We start from the raw sequence: 17832 nt of genomic DNA on the forward strand, positions 1-17832 counted from the left end.
GCCATGTGCATGGCGGAAAGTGTTATAAGACAGGAAGCTCCCATAGAGCCATGTGCATGGCTGAAAGTGTTGTAAAACAGGAAGCTCCCATAGAGTCATGTGCATGGCTGAACGTGTTATAAGACAGGAAGCTCCCATAGAGCCATGTGCATGGCTGAAAGTATTGTAAGACAGGAAGCTCCCATAGAGCCATGTGCACCCAAGAGCAATTGATGAAATGTAACTGACCTACAGCACAGAAGGCAAGACTGAGGTGATCGCCATCCTGAAGACACCACCCTGTCTCCTTCTGTAGGATCAACTCGAATTGAGGTTGTTACCCACGAGTCTACCACTAGCATAGGATCCACACCTGATTTGTGTTATGAATAATACGTAGAACACCTACTTTTCACTTGAGTGGAGTCAAATAACCTGCAGATGTTTTCTTGGACTCTTTCTCCGCACCCAAAACCTCTCTCATAGCTCACCCCCAAATCGCAATACAAACTAGTCATCAGTTTACTTGGGGGGATGGGCGTCAGGGACGGGGGCAGAACGCTACAGCCAGAAAGGACAAACCTATATAGAAAATAATACAGGCTGAAGAAGTCAGGAGAAAGTCTTGGAACGGGTCCAAAATAAGGTTCCCTTCGCTGATACTTGTTTGCTTTATTGATTTTCTAGGTGCGCTGTAAACCTGTCGCTGAACTTCATCAATAAAGTTATTGTTTGTCTTCTCCGAACTTATTAAAGGCTGCTCAGTCGGGAATACATGTACTGTTCACCGAGCCGCAGTCCCCGGCCGCGTTACACTTCTGACCTGAGTCGCAAAGGAAGTCTGGATCTCAGAGCAGCTTGCGTTCTCGGGGTGATCGAAAGGTCTCGCTAACAGTGCCCAATCGCATGCCACCCAACCTCCTCTATCTGGGCAGCAGCCTAATTGTACATTATGTACACAGAGGCCTGCTTTTGCAGCTTTGCTGCACTTTTGACCGCAATTACACAAGACCTCTGTTTCTTCAATCTGCCAATGTTTTCTTGCTAAAAGAAATGTCGTTCTCAAAAATGTTGCAAGATGTGTCCCAAGTTAGTAGTATCAGGTCGTGCAGCATCCTAATTGTGCATCACAAATTATCATGTGAACAGTAATTGTAATTGTAATTGCTTGTTTGTAAAGAGCTTATACACAAGTGAAGTGCTTCAAAGCACTTCAAGGCGGGCCGGGAACAAAGGAATACAGTTGTCATTCTTGGGCCTTGAAGATTCCGAAGATTCCGAATGACCTAACAGCAATAACTAGCATATTAGGCCACAGGCATATCTACTAGTGAAGTGTGTGACAAAGAGTGAGGGGAGAAAGGGTTGGGGAGGGGAGAGGGAATTGAACATACAGATCAATAAACTACCGTACTAGGCCTGACGACATTTCAGATTGCTTGGTAGTTGGTCATGCAATGCGCTTATGCATGAGTATTTCAAGCACGGCCAAGCAGAGGGGAAACAGGGGGAGGACAGGACAGACAAACTCCCTAGGCCAAGTACATTCAAGGTCGTGCAAGTGCACAGAACAGAAAGTGTGAGGGAGGGGGATAAGTGCGTCCAGTCCAGCAGGGGCCTGAGTTAAGTGCAGAGTGTTTGCCCCTCTCATGGAGCATATGGCAGTAGTGCCAAGCAGAGTGCAGAGGGCCAGAGGCATGTGCAGGACTAGCAGGGGAGCCTGGGACTTGTGAGGCTCTGGAGGTGCATCAGGTGACCAGTCAGCTACCTGAGCAGGTTGAGGAAGAGAAGAAATGAGGGAAAGAAGCGAGGAGAAAAGAGGTTGCAGGGGAGAGGGAGAGAGAAGGAGGAAGAGAAGAGGAAGGTCTTAAGGAGTTTCCAGAATATAAGGAGGCCCTGCCCAAGATGGAGAGAGGTAGGTAAGTTGTTCCAGAGGGAGGCACCTGCAGAAGATAAGGATCTACCCCCAAATCTCTGTTTGGAGAAATGGCTCATCCACAGAGAGGTGGAGGAGTCCGAGCGGAGGGCTCTAGAAGGAAAGTATTTGGGAAGAGAGGGTTGTAGATAGTAAGGGCACCGGCCACAGAAAGCCTTGTGGACTATGAAGAGGGATTTGAACTTGATCCTTGCAGCCACTGGGAGCCAGTGGAGTGATTTCAGCGCCAGAGAGATGCGGTCCCTGGGCTTGAGGCCAAGGATAAGTCTCGCAGTTCTGTTTTGGATAAGTTGAAGTGGTCGGGGATTAGAAGTAGGAATATTGAGAAAGAGTCTGTTGCAGTAGTCCAGTTTGGAGAGAACCAGGGCTCTGGAGATGCTGAGCATCTAAGGGAAGGTGAGAAAAGGCAGAATACCTCTGAGGAGGTGCAGCTGGTAGCGTTACTTATTGGACATGCCCGAGATGTGAGAAGAGAAAGAGAGAGTAGAGTCGAAGATGAACTATTTGTTCCTCACATAGCCATCTGATGTGAGATTGAGAAGTGTATTATGGCATTATGATGAGTTGTGGAAGCATTAGGCCTCATTACGAGATTTTCAGTATCCAGCAGATATTACCACCAGGATACCCGCAAATGGAATTGCTGTTATGGGTAATTGGTCTGCCAGAACTACTGGCAGATTACAAGTGCCGGTAAGGGCAGTAAATCCCCATCCATGGAGTCCCATAGAAGGGTTTTTTTCTGGTATTACCGGCACTGGTATTACCATGCGGGTAATACCAGCCTTTTTTTTTGCCGGTAGCATGTCGGATTTACCTCTAGTTTTAGCTGGAGGTAAATCCACCATCCCTACCCGCAAAGTTGTAGCTGGCTGGTCCAGTAAAAGTGCTGACACACGTTATTACTGGCACTTTTACAGTGTACCCGTCAACTGCTAATGAGCTACAATAACTGACTTTGACGGCATATAGGAATCATGTGAACTGCCAATTTTTCTTCTAAACCTTAGCGTAAAAGTCTTGGTTCACCAAGAAAAAAGCAACACAATGTGCTATTATCAGGTTGGTACATTTGTGCAAACTGAGGATATTTGCAAAATCATCATGTCTATTACATGTCACCATGCACAAAATGGGCATCACTTTAGCACTGTTGCAAGTTGACATATATATATATATATAAATATATATGAAAAAAATGCCTTTTGGAAAAAGACAGCAAGTGGAGTGCACTCCAGAGAGCAGCTGCAATCAAGAACCAGTATCCTTGCAGCAAAAGAAAGTGGAAAGAAACTCCTCAGCACTCCTGGCAACACGTTTTCTTTATTGGTGTGAGTACATCAGGAAGGAAAACAAAAACAACGCGTTTCGCGGTGCACAGACCGCTTGATCACGTGGGTTTGCCAACAACACAGAGAATGGACTGCAATTTATCCCCAGACTGACTCTCTGATTTCACATAGAGAGTGTCCACCTGCTATGGACCATTCGTTCATCATGTTTTGTAAGGCAGCCATATTGGAACGGTTCAACAGTATATGATTACTCATGGAGGAGTTCTAACTTTATCCTCTAATATGTGCCACATGAATTACTTTCATAATTTGTAAATGCATAAAAAACACAAAATGTGTGATGTAACAAAAAATGCATTATTTTCACAAAGCAATCATGTGTTTTTAAATTTCAGCAATATACCATAGTTTTAGACATAATTTATATGTCTAAGAATGCGTTTACCAATGCATCAGAAAAGGAGGAATTAGTCTGATGTAACTCCTAGCTGCATGATCATAAATTAGCAATGGTGACCTATGCAAAGTAGCGTCTAGCGTACTCAAATAAACCTCGGACTAGGTGCATATAGACGGTATATGATATGTGCAAAATTGCCAAGTATAAAACATTTGGATGTCTGTGCAAAATAGCATTCTAGCAGCAAAATTACATGCATAGCAGCAATAAAATAAAGTGCATAGTGCTCTCCGTCCATGCACATACCTCTCTTATTCATATAAGCCTCTCAACTTTATGCTTTAATAAATGGGTACAGTATCTGATATATGTCAAATAAAGTGAATCTCTATAAATTTAGATTTTATCCACGTTCTGAGGTATGTGCATGGACGTCTGCTCTGTTCATCATTCCGCAAAAGTTTCCTCTTTGTAAAGTGCAAAGTGCGTGCAAACTATTGCTAGATCATAAAGTGCACATATTTGTACTTACAAGCATCACACCTAACACGATTGCCTTAAATGCAATTCCTACATAAAAATGTCATGTCCTAAAACCAGATACATTGGAATAGGCCCACTGGACATATGCCCAGTAGACGTGCTGTGTATGTGGGGCTCTGCTTGCAAAAGGGGTTTGTCAGGAGAAACTGCATTCAATATTTTCCCCCACTTATGTGAATGAGCAGTGATCCATGTTTTTAGCCTTATTTGTGCTATTTCCTCATTTGAATTGACTTTCTGCTGCAACCCCTTGAGCATTTTTAGTTTGTGTGAGAAAGTAGTGAGATACACCCACCCAGCAATTCTCTGCCCATCTGCATGTACTTGGGCACATTTTGTGCATGCATCAATAGGTATGTGTAATACAAAATTGCACACAAAAAGGTGTCTTTAATTCAATTCCATCTGTACCATTAATTGTTTATTAAGTGTAGGATAGCTAAATCATTTGATATTTACTCTCCTGTGGTATAATTTTCAGAGCTTTGTCACCCCAGCCCATTACAAGTCAAAACACAGCATAAACATCTTACACAGCCTGAACATATTAAAAGTATGATTTATGCACCGATATCTGCAAAGACCAAGTCAATCGAACCTTCTTAAGCATAGTTACATTAACCTTTAAAGCAGGGTGGTTGCCAGAGATCACAGCCACGACCCCTGTGTTCTACCTTGGTAACCCTGTAATCTCCCTTGCTATCCCCTTTTTTTTTAAACTGAAGCTCATGGAGTAGCAGTGCCCCCACAGCCCCTGCGGTTTGGCGGCCCCATCACACCAGGTCTGGGGGTTCCCCAGCACAGTCCTCACTCATCAGGGTGAAGGCTGGGTCTGGCCTTGCAGTGCAAAAAAAGGAAGCGTTCAGTAGGGGTTGGAGCTGACCATGCCATGACATGTGGCACAAGTCAAATGCCACGTTCAACTCCGACCCCTTCTCCTTTGGCTTCTTCACTGCTCATAAAATGGATCCAGAAATCTCTCCCATCATCCTGGTTCCTGTATGTGAGCAGCACAGTGGAGCCAAGGATGGGCTGGAGTGACAGACCGAAGATGGAAAAACAGGTAAGAAGGGGCTTTTAAAAAATAAATGTGATGTTTATTTTGTATGTGTGAAGTGTGTGTCGTATGTATGTATGTGCTATGCGTCAGTGAGTGCTGGGTGAATGATATTAAATGTGATAGTGTGTGTGATTGAATGTCCTGGATATGTGGGTGTGTGCCTGTGGAGATAATGCAGTGAGAGTGAATTTAAGAGACGGTTCATGAGTGAGTGACTGGTGGTTTAATGAGTATGAATGTGGTAGTGTGTGTTTGAATGTTCTAGGTGGGTGGGTGTATGTGTGCCGGTTTAGGAAATGCAGTGCGAGTGGATGAAAGAGAAGGTGTATGAGTGAGTGACTGGTGGGTGAATGGGTAGGAATGTTGTAGAGGAGGTCCCAAATATGGCCTCTACTCCAGTCGCCATTTTGAAGTACCAGGAACATTCACACCGAGATATGTGACGTACGATGAGCAAATAAACCAGCAGAGAGCCGCACTAGGGCTCTGTCCAGTGCCAATCAGAAGAGCAATACCTATTGAAGCACCAATAACCAGACAACCATGGGCAGTAAGGTATCCATTGAGACAACCATACCAGAAAATGACAAGAAATGAAGATTGTTTAAACACTGTCCCAGAAGAAAGTCAAAAGGCCTTAATGGAAGATGAATGGTGACGTCACAAGGGCCCGGACAGACGTACAGGTGACGAACGACAACCAAAAGATGACACACAAAGACGAAACACCATGGATAAGGATATCACAGACGTAGAAGAAGAGACGATGTTGAAATATAAAGAAACATAATTGTAAATCAGGATGAAAGTATTCAACCAGCTAACGCCTGTATATAGGCTTGTAACGAAAGAAGCTAAGAAATCAGTGCAGCTTGCTATGCTTAGTAGAAGACTAGAGTGGCAAGCGCCAACTATATATCTATCTCAAGGAAGCACATTATATAAGTGCGAGTCCACTTTATACAAAAGCAGAATCAACTCAGGTCACTAAGGGTCAAACAGGCCAGGATTCTTATTCCAGCTAAAACAAGAAGAGAGGCGGCGGAATCGAAACGCAGCAAGGAGCAGGCCGTGCCTGGGAAATCGAAGTCAAACCAAGAGAGGGAGGTGGACCGTAACTTCAGAGAATCGAAACTTAAGAGCAGAGCAGCTTGCCGCATGAAGGTCGAGATAAGGGGGCCCAGGCAGGTAGCGGCCGAAAAAGAGAATTAAATGCACAAATAGGAGGAAAACAAAGCCGATTCACGGTGTGCTAACATGTGACCAGCCAAGCGCAAAGATGTACCAACGTCTGATGTCAACCAAAGCAGGAGATACCATAACTTTTCCTGACAAGAAGCTACAGTTTCAAGGCCAACCTCAGCCAACTAATTGACACATAGCCCTAAAGTACTGATTGATGGAAGAGAGGCTGGGTGAATCTTGGGGCACACTGCACCTGGGTGACCATTCTGCATGCTGCTGATTAAAGTGGAGATTTATGCTTAGGGTTGTAGCCAGCCCAATCACAGTGGGCCAAATAATCTAAGGTCCTATAGATAGTAGAACCAATGAGACATCATACTTTAGTGATGTTTGCATGAGTAATGTAGAGGGAAGGGCATAGACGCCCACCCGATAAGTTATCCAATCCTCACACTCCGTTACCATATACAGATATAGCACCTATACTTAAGTTACCTTTTCCAACCAATAGAATTGGATGACAAACTTTTGAGTGTTACACGTCAATGATGACGAATTTTGACTATAACTATTGCTGTTTGAATGAAGATTGTGGGAGTTGAAGCGAGACGGGCCATCGCATCATTTGTTGATCTCCATGTTTCCCCGTTTTTTGTACTTGTCATTAAACGGACTCCCCTTTGCCAAACCATTGAGTTGTCCTTATTGATTGGTGTTGAAGTAAGAGAATCCTGCACCCCATCCACATCAAGGTGCAGCTATCTCGTCTTAAAGTACTCGAGGGCGAGCTCTGATTCTATGGGCTGGTCAGAGGTCACTCCTCCTCGCTGTACACTTAGTAGCAGAGGATGGTTGGAAACCATTAATTATTGATTATTGATTAAGATAAGACACCTATTGACCATCGACACAAAGTAACTCTAGGTCTTCGGCAATATCACAAGTCCTTTGCCATTCGGCTGAGTAGACTGTGAAGCTTCCCATGGACCATGGTAGTGTAATTGATCCAAAACTGCAGTGGGGCCTGAAGGGACCCGTTTTAAAAAACCATAACCCTTCCTATTCCTACCGGCAGCAGATCAGACGAAAGTCTGAAGGAGGCGGTAACGGAGGTGGTAATCCCAAGGGTCCAGAGAGGAACGATGCGAATGGTGAGTGAAATAAAAATTGAGTGCCTTGGCAAATTTCATAGGCGTTAGAACAAGTAAGGGAAAAGGTAACGAAGGGAGGTGGAAAAATAACGTAGTCAGAAGTAGAGAAGACTGTATATATATATAAGGGGATAATGACACGAGAATAATTGAATAAATGAAAAATACCAGGGCGGACACCTGAGAAGAGATAGAATACCAGGGCGGACACCTGAGAAGAGAGAGGGTACCAGGGCAGACACCTGAGAAGTGAGAGGATTCGCCTTATTCCTGCGCTTTAATATAGCGGTCAGAAGAAACGTGAATTCAGAGTCCCACATAATAGGGAACGACTAGGCTACCACCACGTTTAAAGACGTCGTGAACGGGGTTTGTTTAAACTCCAAGAAGGGGTAATAATTAGAGGCAGAGATATTTGTGTCCAGCTGGTGTTTGTCTAGTCTGTTAAGTGTCTGTCTTACATGTACTGTTGTGCTGTCACATGTGAAATAATTCTTTTTTGTGTGTTTTGTGTGAGACCTGATTAAGATTTGCACGATTCGATACTTGAGATGGATTCACACACAAATTGATGGTTTTGAGTAAATTGGTGATATAAAAGATTTAGTAGAAAAAATTGGATTGGAGCTTGCAGTATTCTGTGCTCGCTCATATTGTTGGAAGTGTTAAAGTTGCATAAAAGCATTGAAAAGCATTGTATAAGATGAACAGAAACAGATTTAAGCATGGAAGACATTACTCCATTAGCACACTTAAGTAAGCAACTGCCGAAACACGCACTCAAGCTTAAGAAATATAGCACTGAGTGGGTTAAGGGTACTGCCCACAAGATGTTTATGCCGTGGCCATAAAATGGGTCTTTATCTAAAGCCGTCTTACAACATATGATGACATACTTGCATGCCACATATACAGGCAAGAGGCTAGAGAAACGCCTTGCTGTTCTAGAACTCTGGAAAATGTTTGAACAGTCAAAGGAGGAAGAGCCACCTGCAGACTGGATATTAAATGTATGTACGGAGGGGGGTGAGACGCCTACCGCACCACCTGCCCTGCCTGAAACAGAACCCGAAGAGAGTAAGCCTGAGGGACTCTACCCATTAAGGGAGCTTAAAGCAGCCACCCTGCATATGAGTCACCTACTTACAGTAGTGACGAAAATCAAGGGAAGGATAAGGACAAGAATCTCACCTCCATAGTCCCGAGGGACAAGGGGAGACGCGATGATGAAAGAAAGGATCAGGCACAGAAAAGTGCATCTCTCGAAAAGGAGAGTGAGGGAAATAAGTGGAAAGGAAGTGAAGACAGAACTGGTGAGATAGCATTCGCAAAGGATGAATGGATGGGAAGACAAATCTTATTGAAATTCGATGGGAAAGGAAGTGATGATGTAAGACCTAAGGAGAGGTTAGATGAGCCACAGAGAAAGGAGAAAGAGAAGGAGTTAAGGGACGAAAGGATAAGAAGGAAAGATAGGCTGAGGCGAGAACAGCTATATCGCGAAGAGCAAGAAAAACATGCTCAATCACAAACAGAGAGCAGCCTATGACCACGACAGACAGAAACAGCAAAGGTTGGAGGAAGAGCAAAGGGTACGTGAAAAAAGGATAAGGAGACAAAGAGATGAGGAGATACGAAAGGCAGATGAACGTAGAAATGAAAAGATAAGGGAAGAATATAGAGTCAGAGAAGAGGCGAGGGAGCTCCAAAAATTTGATGATGATATTAAATGTAAGCGTAGACAGAGGGCACGCGATCTCGAATATTTGGAGATGGAGGTTAAAAAACCAGATCCAGTGGTAGACTGGGAAGACATTGAAGAATTCTTTTCTGCGTATGACTCAGTACAAGGCACGTCTAGGGCAAATATTGAAGATGACTTCGACACCAGAAGCATCGGGGAAACGATCGATAAAATATATGATGAAATGGGGCTAGAACAATTACCCCAAGAGGAGGGGGAGGACGAGCGCCTGTAGAACACTCAGCTGTATGACACAGAGGATGTCACCCGAAGTAGTGGGAGTAGGAAACTGTCCCTGGATAGATTAGAAATCAGTAGAAACGATGAAGACACAAGGAGTTGCGTGAATTGGGAACAACCAATGTCCGACTTCGAAGTGGAGGAGCGCGAGGCAAATGAAGAAGGGAGACGGCGCGAAAGACGATTACCAAGGGACAAAGGGGTACGATGGTCAGATGCTAGCGAGTCTGCACCAAGGGCATCAGAGTCAGCCGCACAGTCTGACCAGCATGAAGGAAAACCCACTGGTCAGAGGGGGGTGTCGTCACCACCCTATGTAGACAGATTGAGGACATTAGCAGGCAGATGGCGATGCAGGAATATTACCCCTGCGATAGACAGGAGAGCTATGAGAGAAGAGAAAGAAGGCTGTGCATTCCAATTTCCGCTACTAGAAAAGGGGGGAGCACAACCAAGATATATTCCATGGCCACACATGGATCGAGAAAAGCTGAAGAACAAGCTTCCAATGCTGACATCGGGAGCCAGGAAAATGGATACATGAGTTAGAACAAATGACAGAAGGAAACACACTAGCTATAGGGGACATTAAAGGTCTCCTGATCGCCATTCTTGGTAAGAGAGCAGATGATGTGTGGACACGGGCAGGCTACCCTGGTGTAACCACAATGCACACTGCGCACGACGGAGCACCATTTAACAATTGCAGAGTATCAGTATGGAAAGCGCTACGGGTGCTTTACCAGACACTTCTGATATGGGAGCTATAATGACTCAAAAAATGAAGGAGTCGGAAGATCCGTTACTTTATATCCAGAATTTTCAAGATGCGTGGGGGCACGATATGCATGAATCTTGGACGAAATAAAAACCTGTGTTTTACCACATATTGTGCCAAGGGTTGCCAGAACCAGTGCAGAAACAGCTCAAGAAATTTGTAGGAGTTGAGGCTAAACCTTGGGCTGAAATACAGTTAACTATCGCACATTACTGTAGATTGTTACAAGAAAAGAATCGAAAAAAGGAGGCGACTCGAAAGGGTGAGGAAGCAAAGCTGGTGTAAAAGAAATTATCGAAGTATGCTCTTGAAGGAGCCATGCTAACTAACGCAGCTGAACAAAACATGCAACAGGTGGCTAACCCACAACAGAACAACCAGGGTAACGTTGGATTTTAACCGAGGGGAAGAGGTTTTAGAGGAAGAGGATGGCGGAGCAATCAGGGAGATTTCCAAAGTAATCAAGGAGGATTTCAAACTGTGCAAAATGGCAATTTGAATATGTCAAATGGACAAATAATCCAACCACCACCAGTATGTTGGCTGTGTGAAATGACAGCGCATTTGGCGCGCATGTGCAAAAGGCAAGGCATGTTACTTTATGTTATGTTACTTTGCATTTATATAGCGCCTTATGTACCATTGGTATGGTCTCAAGGCGCTGGTAGGTTGAACGCCCTGGGCAAAATAGCCAAGGAATGGGAGCAGGCGCGGCAAATCCACCTGCATTCCCACAACAGGGCGTTGCACAGAATCATACGGTGCAGCAACAAGCACAAGAAGTGCCGCAAGGGGTGCAACCACAGAATATAGGGAATTTTCCACAAGGACAAACCCAACAGGCACCACCACAACTGCCACAGACCCAGGACCCTGGAAGGGGAAGAAACACTGGGAATGGGGAAAATCCGCAAGTGCACAGTGGGCCAAACTTATATATACTAGGACAGCTCACTGGGAACACCAGACCCTCATAGGGAACCTAGGGTTAATGTTGTTATAGGGGGTAAAGAATATTCCTTCCTAGTGGACACGGGTGCAACACGCTCGTGTATAAGTGAAGGCACATTTTTCTTATCCGGCGAGGCCATAGATACTCAGAGTTTCACATGAGCTCACAGTCGAGTACCCTTTACGGACGCACACCCAGTCTCCATGGGAGAGTGCGACATGAATGTACCTTTATTAAATTCACGCCAGACCCCTGTAAACATTTTGGGTCGAGACTTAATGACAAAATTGAACATGACGATTTTGTTCACAGAGGAGGGCATAGTATGCTCTACTCCAGGAATGTATTATTCGAATGTATGCAAAATAATTAGAGCATACTCAGGACACATAGCCATGAGAGCTATACCACTGGAACCAGAAGTTTTCGCATATGGCATGTGGGTGCTTATGGCAGGATTGCCAGGCCTCGCAGAAAGAACTATGAGAACCCCTGATGAGTTTTTATTCAGACCAAGAATACCTATGCATCTAGAGGAGGGACAAGTATTTCCCTTGATGATACATGCTGCAGCAGTGCGAGGGAAAGTAGCATTGGTTGACGGTTACGATGATGAAGACAGACAATGGTGCACGATTATCGCCATTGAAGAAGGGTATCGAGTGACTAACGTCACCGATGACGATCTGTTTGAAGAACAACCAGACTCCGAAGAGACAAGGGTGGAAGTGAGTCTCATCTTTTGGGTAAAAATGATCAGAAGAGAAATGCCTCAGAGAATGATGTTGGCACTGACGCGTCCGGAATATTTTGATGAGGATATAGCTAAAGTACCTGTCTCAGTATGGACTACAGGACCCTATGACGTAGGCCTCTTGAAGGGGGTGGGAGAAGTGAAAATTAAACTAAAGTCAGGAGCAATTTTGCCAAGAGTCCGACAATATCCCATGTCCAGAGAGTCAGACAAAGGGATTTTTAAGACGATCTCTGCCATGATGTACCAGGGCATCTTAGTGACGTCAGAGTCACCATGTAATACGGCAGTTTATCCTGTCAAAAAATCAAAGGGAGGGTCTTGGCGTTTAATCCAAGATTTACGAGCATTAAACAATATTGTTGAATCCGAGTTCCCTTTAGTCCCTAATCTATCTACAATCCTATGTAATATACCCGTTGAGGCAAAATATTTCACGGTGATTGACTTGAAAAATGCTTTCTTCTCAATCACGTTGCACCATGACTCACAAGATATGATGTCATTCACGTTCAGACAAATGCATCTGAAAAGCACGAGGCTGCCACAGGGGCACTGTGAGCCCCCATGCATTTTCAATAGAGTCCTACAGATGGACCTAAGCAATATTGCATTAGAAAGTGTCATCTTTCAGTATGTGGATAACATTCTAATCTGCAGTACCACAGAAGAGCAATGCAGGCACGATTCTGTTCAGCTATACTGGCTGAGAAAGGATATAAGGTTGACAAGGAAAAGCTACAATACTGTCAACAGGAAGTGCTCTACATAGGCCAACTGATCTCTCATGAAGGGAAGAAGGTGACCCCAGAAAGGGCTGAAGCAATATTGAACACAGCTAAGCCACACACGATAAAGCAAACGCAGAGCTTTCTAGGCCTGTGCAACTATGTTAGGGCATGGGTTTTCGATTACAGCTTGTATACCAAGCCTTTACTCCAGGCCCTAAAGAAGGCCCAGGTGACAAAGGAAATGATTGAATGGTCTGAGGCGATGGAAAAATGGTTTGCTGAACTCAAGAGAGCGATTTGTATGGCTTCAGTTCTCGGAATTCCTAACTGTGCAGAGGAATTCTATCTGTTTTTGTACACAAATGGCAGCGTCATGACGGTAGTGCTCACCCAAAGAACCTTGTTGGGGTACAAGCCCCTGGCATATTACAGTGGGAACCTAGACCCAGCAAAGAAAGGTCAATTCCCATGCAAACAAAGTTTAGCTGCCGCAGCATTCGTCATAGAATAGGGGACAACCATTGTAATGGATGTTCCATGACGTTATATGTCGAGCACTCATTATTTGCCATATTAGAGAAACCAAAAGGCACATTGACATCTCAGAGAGCTTCTGCTTATGAAGTGATCATATCAAATTCATTGATCAAAATAATCTGATGTAAAATAGTGAACCCGGCTACGTTCATAGCCGAGCCAGTCACTGAAGGAGAGCCGATACATAACTGTGCGAATTATGAAGAATTCTATGATGAAATACCCAGGGTAAAAGAAAATGCCTTGGCAGGAGGAGAAATCGTCTTTATTGACGGGTCTTCGAGAATCGATCAAGTTGACGGACAAAGATATACAGGCATTGCTGTGGTGAAACACACAGCAAATGGAGAATTTCGAGTACTCGTCAGTGCACGAATACCATCTCATTATTCAGCATAGGCTGCAGAATTACTGGCGCTGATACAGCCATTGAGAATCACGCTGACCAGGAAGTAACGGTTTACAGTGACTCCGCCTATGTGACGCCTACAGTGCATGCAGGCCTAACGTGCTGGAAAAAGAGGGGCTACCTCCGAGCAGACGGCACGCCAGTGCAGCACACAGCCTTATTGGACAGGCTAATTAAGGCACTACAGCTCCCAGTGGGCATAGCAGTCGTGAAATGCGCCGCCCACACGAAAGGGACAGATTTTGTGTCACGTGGAAATCACGCAGCAGACACGGAAGCCAAGCGTATGGCATCCAAAGTGAGACGATTATGGAAGTGGAAGTGGTGTCCACCCATGAAAGGATGATGGTAGCACAAACCACACCAGAAGCCTATAGCAATCTTGGGCAAACGCAACTAATGGAGCTCCAAGGGGAGGCACCGCAGGAGGAGAAAAACCTGTGGAAACGTTGAGGATGTTCTTTGATCCCCTCTGACGGCTTGTGGCGGCAAGACAGCACTGGTAAACCAGTGATGCCTGGAGCCCTACTAAAAATAGCATTGGAGCAATTGCATTACCCGATGCACCTGACAAAAGAGAATCTAGCAGCAACACTTGCGAAAGACTGGTTTATACCGAATGTAGCTGATCATGTTGCATTCTTTATGGTGAACTGCATAATCTGCCAGCAATTCACTGCTGGGCACACATTAAAAGTAATGAGAGCAGTCATCCCCTGGCCAAATGGGCCTTTCAGCATCTACATGTCGATTACGTCGACATGATTCAAGTATGCAACTGGTACAGATACTTAATTGTCGTGGTGTGTCCATTCTCTAGATGGATAGAAGCAGCTCCATGTACACACCAAAACTCTACCTGTGCGCCAAATTCCTTGTGAGAGATGTGTTCTCTAGGTGGTGGGTGTGTGAAGTAATGAGATCAGATAATGGGGCTCATTTTGTAAATGCAGTCTTTGAGCAGATCAGCTTGTTGCTTGGTATAAAGCACAAGTTCTCATTGGCGTATTATCCAGAAGGTAATGGGATTTTGTGAGAAGCTCAACGGCTTGTTAAAGGAAAGGAAAGGATAGCCAAGCTGAAGCTTACTCTACGGAGGAGATGGTTGCACTGCCTTCCATTTGCAGTGTATGCTCTTCGGAACCAACCAGGCTCTGACCATCATTTTACGCCACACGAGATAGTCACAGGAAGGAGAATGAGGACCCCCTAACCCCTCGAGACAGAGCTAGATGTGATGCCCAGTCAATCCGAGAGCTCCTAGGATCCGAAATGCAAAAGTACTTGAACTGCATGACATCCAGCCTTACTGTAATTTCAGACCAGCTGCAATGACGACGAAAAGGGTTCAGCGCAGCACAGAACACCAAAGGGAACACAGCAACAGACTCTTTTCAAGGTCTACATGTCCCACTCGTGTTCCCTGTAGATAGTGTGCTGGTGAGGAACCACACGAGGAAAAGGTGGGATGAGCCAAGATTTAAAGGTCCTTTAATCGTGGAGGACTGCACTCTGTCAGCTGTGAAGTTAAAGGGCAGGTGAGCATGGATTTTTCTAAATGATATTAAGCCCTATATCGGAGAAAACCCCCTGCCTGCACCCCACCGTGAAGAAAATACAGGAAACGGGGAAGAACCACAGCACGTGCAGACGAGATCCATGACAAGGAAGAAGGACGCATGAGCAGTAAAGCAAGACAAAGAACCCTTTTGCAAATTGTGGCTTAACTTGGACATTCCCCTAAGCAAAAGAATAAAAGGGATAAGGACATAGAAAACGGACACGCTGTGCATCCTAGTTGCAGGGTGAATAAGATAATTGCGCATATACGCCACAGCACTTTTTTTGACACAAACTTTTGAACCAAGTCACACTTAAGCCTTGCTGAGGAAAAGACTATAACAAACTTTGATCAAGGATTCTTACATTCAAAGCAGATACAGTATCCTGATCCATCCAGTACCAAGACTTTGTTTGGCAGCACTTATGGTGTCCCCCTGTAGAGACATCACAAAGGACGCGGTTACATACTTCCACTTAGTATTATTATCATATCCCTCACTGGTAGGGAGGGTCACCAGTGTCACAGACTTTCTACAAGATCCTGAGAACAAAAAGGTAATCAGACACCTGCTTACTGTCATTGCGCAAGCCTTCATCGTCCTCCCGGAGTACAGTGATAAGGACACAAATGCTTCCACCACAGGTGATACTAGATGAACTCATCAATACACTTTTCTTTTGCATAATCGAAGAGTGCCCATCTATTGTTGGAAGAACCACAGACATGCTGACCTTTCTTCGAGATCAAGCAAACACTAAACATTTGAGCAATCTGTTAAACAAAATTAGCATATTGGTCGCACTCCATGCGACCGGACAGTGCAAACATTGTTCACGTCAAGGAAAGAACTTATAATCCTGAACCCAGCAAGACAGGACGAATGTCCCTTTCACTAGAAGACAGCAAACTGGTGTACAGTGTATTTTTCCGCATAGTGGCTGACTTTCCTGAATTAGTGGGGAGGCCTATCGAAATTGACCCCCCCACATTCATCTGAGATCCAGCAAATATCGCACAATTGGGAATGCTCCTGCATGGATAATCCTCCAAGTGGAACTTTCCAATCATCAAAGAGACTGGGGAGATTCAGAAAAAACTTTCCGCCGAGGGTCAGATCGAGGGAGAAAATTCAAGAGCCCTAATTGTTATATTTTTTGTCATTTTCTCTTTGTCTTCATACTGACTTGTGTCCAACACAGCCGCAGGATTGAACCATATTAAAGGAGTGAACCGAGAGCTCACACACTTTTGAACCTGCACAGTAAAAGTGACTCACCGAAGTGTTACTTTAATTTAGTCTAGCAAGTGAACTGCATCCCGCATCAAGAGACAATTACCTTCCACAAGAGGGGGGACACTTGTGAAGCACTTGAGACTTTATGACACAAACTGTTCAAAGAACGATATTGAGTGGGGGAAACCAATAACATTGACACTTGTCGAATGATCGAGATGGGGGCCCAGAACAGTAACCTGGTCCTCCCACAAGCAGAGGGGTAATCTCGCTTCTCTGGAAGAAAATGCTGTTGCCTTACTTATCGAACTATAATGTACCTATGCATTGTGTTTATCATTATTTTGCTGTCATTGACGATCAGAACTGAATTTTTTATTGGTGCACGAAGCGTTCCAATTTCAGTGCACTCACTTAATGATGTACGTGTGCATGAAAACCACAAAAACACTGAGACCTTAAATAGTCATTCCAGTCCTGAGAAAATCTGATGGTAAAGTACATGAAATGAAAATGAATGTAATTAGTAGTGATACATACACACTTGAGGTAATGAATGAGCAGGGTCGGCACGAAAGGCATGAAGACACAGCACTGACACCCACACGCACACACACACTGAATGCACGCGAACCAGGCCTAGTCTCAATGACTACAGAATCTCAAACGGAAGCAACAGATAAGACGAGACTGCCTACCGAAAAGGCTTTCACAGGAGATAGTGAGAAAAAACGAGACGAAGTAAGAGGAGAGTCAACAGAAGCAGTGCTGTCAGATGCCCTGTGGAAAAAAAGAAGTGGCCGCAGAAGCACTCTCTGCAAGGACACAAATGTTAGTAGATCTTCTACTACCAAACATAGCCAGAGTAAGAAAATTACAAGAGGAACTGAAGAACAGAACAACAGAGGCTGTACTATCCAGCACGCATAGTCCAACACGAGGGACAAGTACCAGGCCCACGATACAGCCATACACTGGGCCAGTGACAGGCTTGTGGTTGATAAACGCAGGAAAAGGATGCACGAAGAGAAGGAGAGAACTGCAAAACCTCCATCTACCCTATCTATGGAGATAAAGAGACCTGCGCCGTGCACCAGAATACCTGAGAGTCCACCAGCAAGAAAAAGCCATACAGATCCATTTAGGGATGTAGTTATAGCAAACTACAGGAAGATACTGAGAATGAAGAGAAGCCTACATGAAGATAATAATGAACTTAATGACTACCTGGATAGCACAGCACATCTAGGGAACAACATTTGGTACCAGCACATGAAAGAAGTTGGAAGGTGAACTTCAGAAGGAGAATGCTTTGTTTGTGCACTTCTACTGTACAGCAT

The sequence above is a fragment of the Ambystoma mexicanum genome, chromosome 6p (assembly GCF_040938575.1).
Source record: "Ambystoma mexicanum isolate Mex_15411 chromosome 6p, UKY_AmexF1_1, whole genome shotgun sequence".
Lineage (NCBI taxonomy): Eukaryota > Metazoa > Chordata > Amphibia > Caudata > Ambystomatidae > Ambystoma > Ambystoma mexicanum.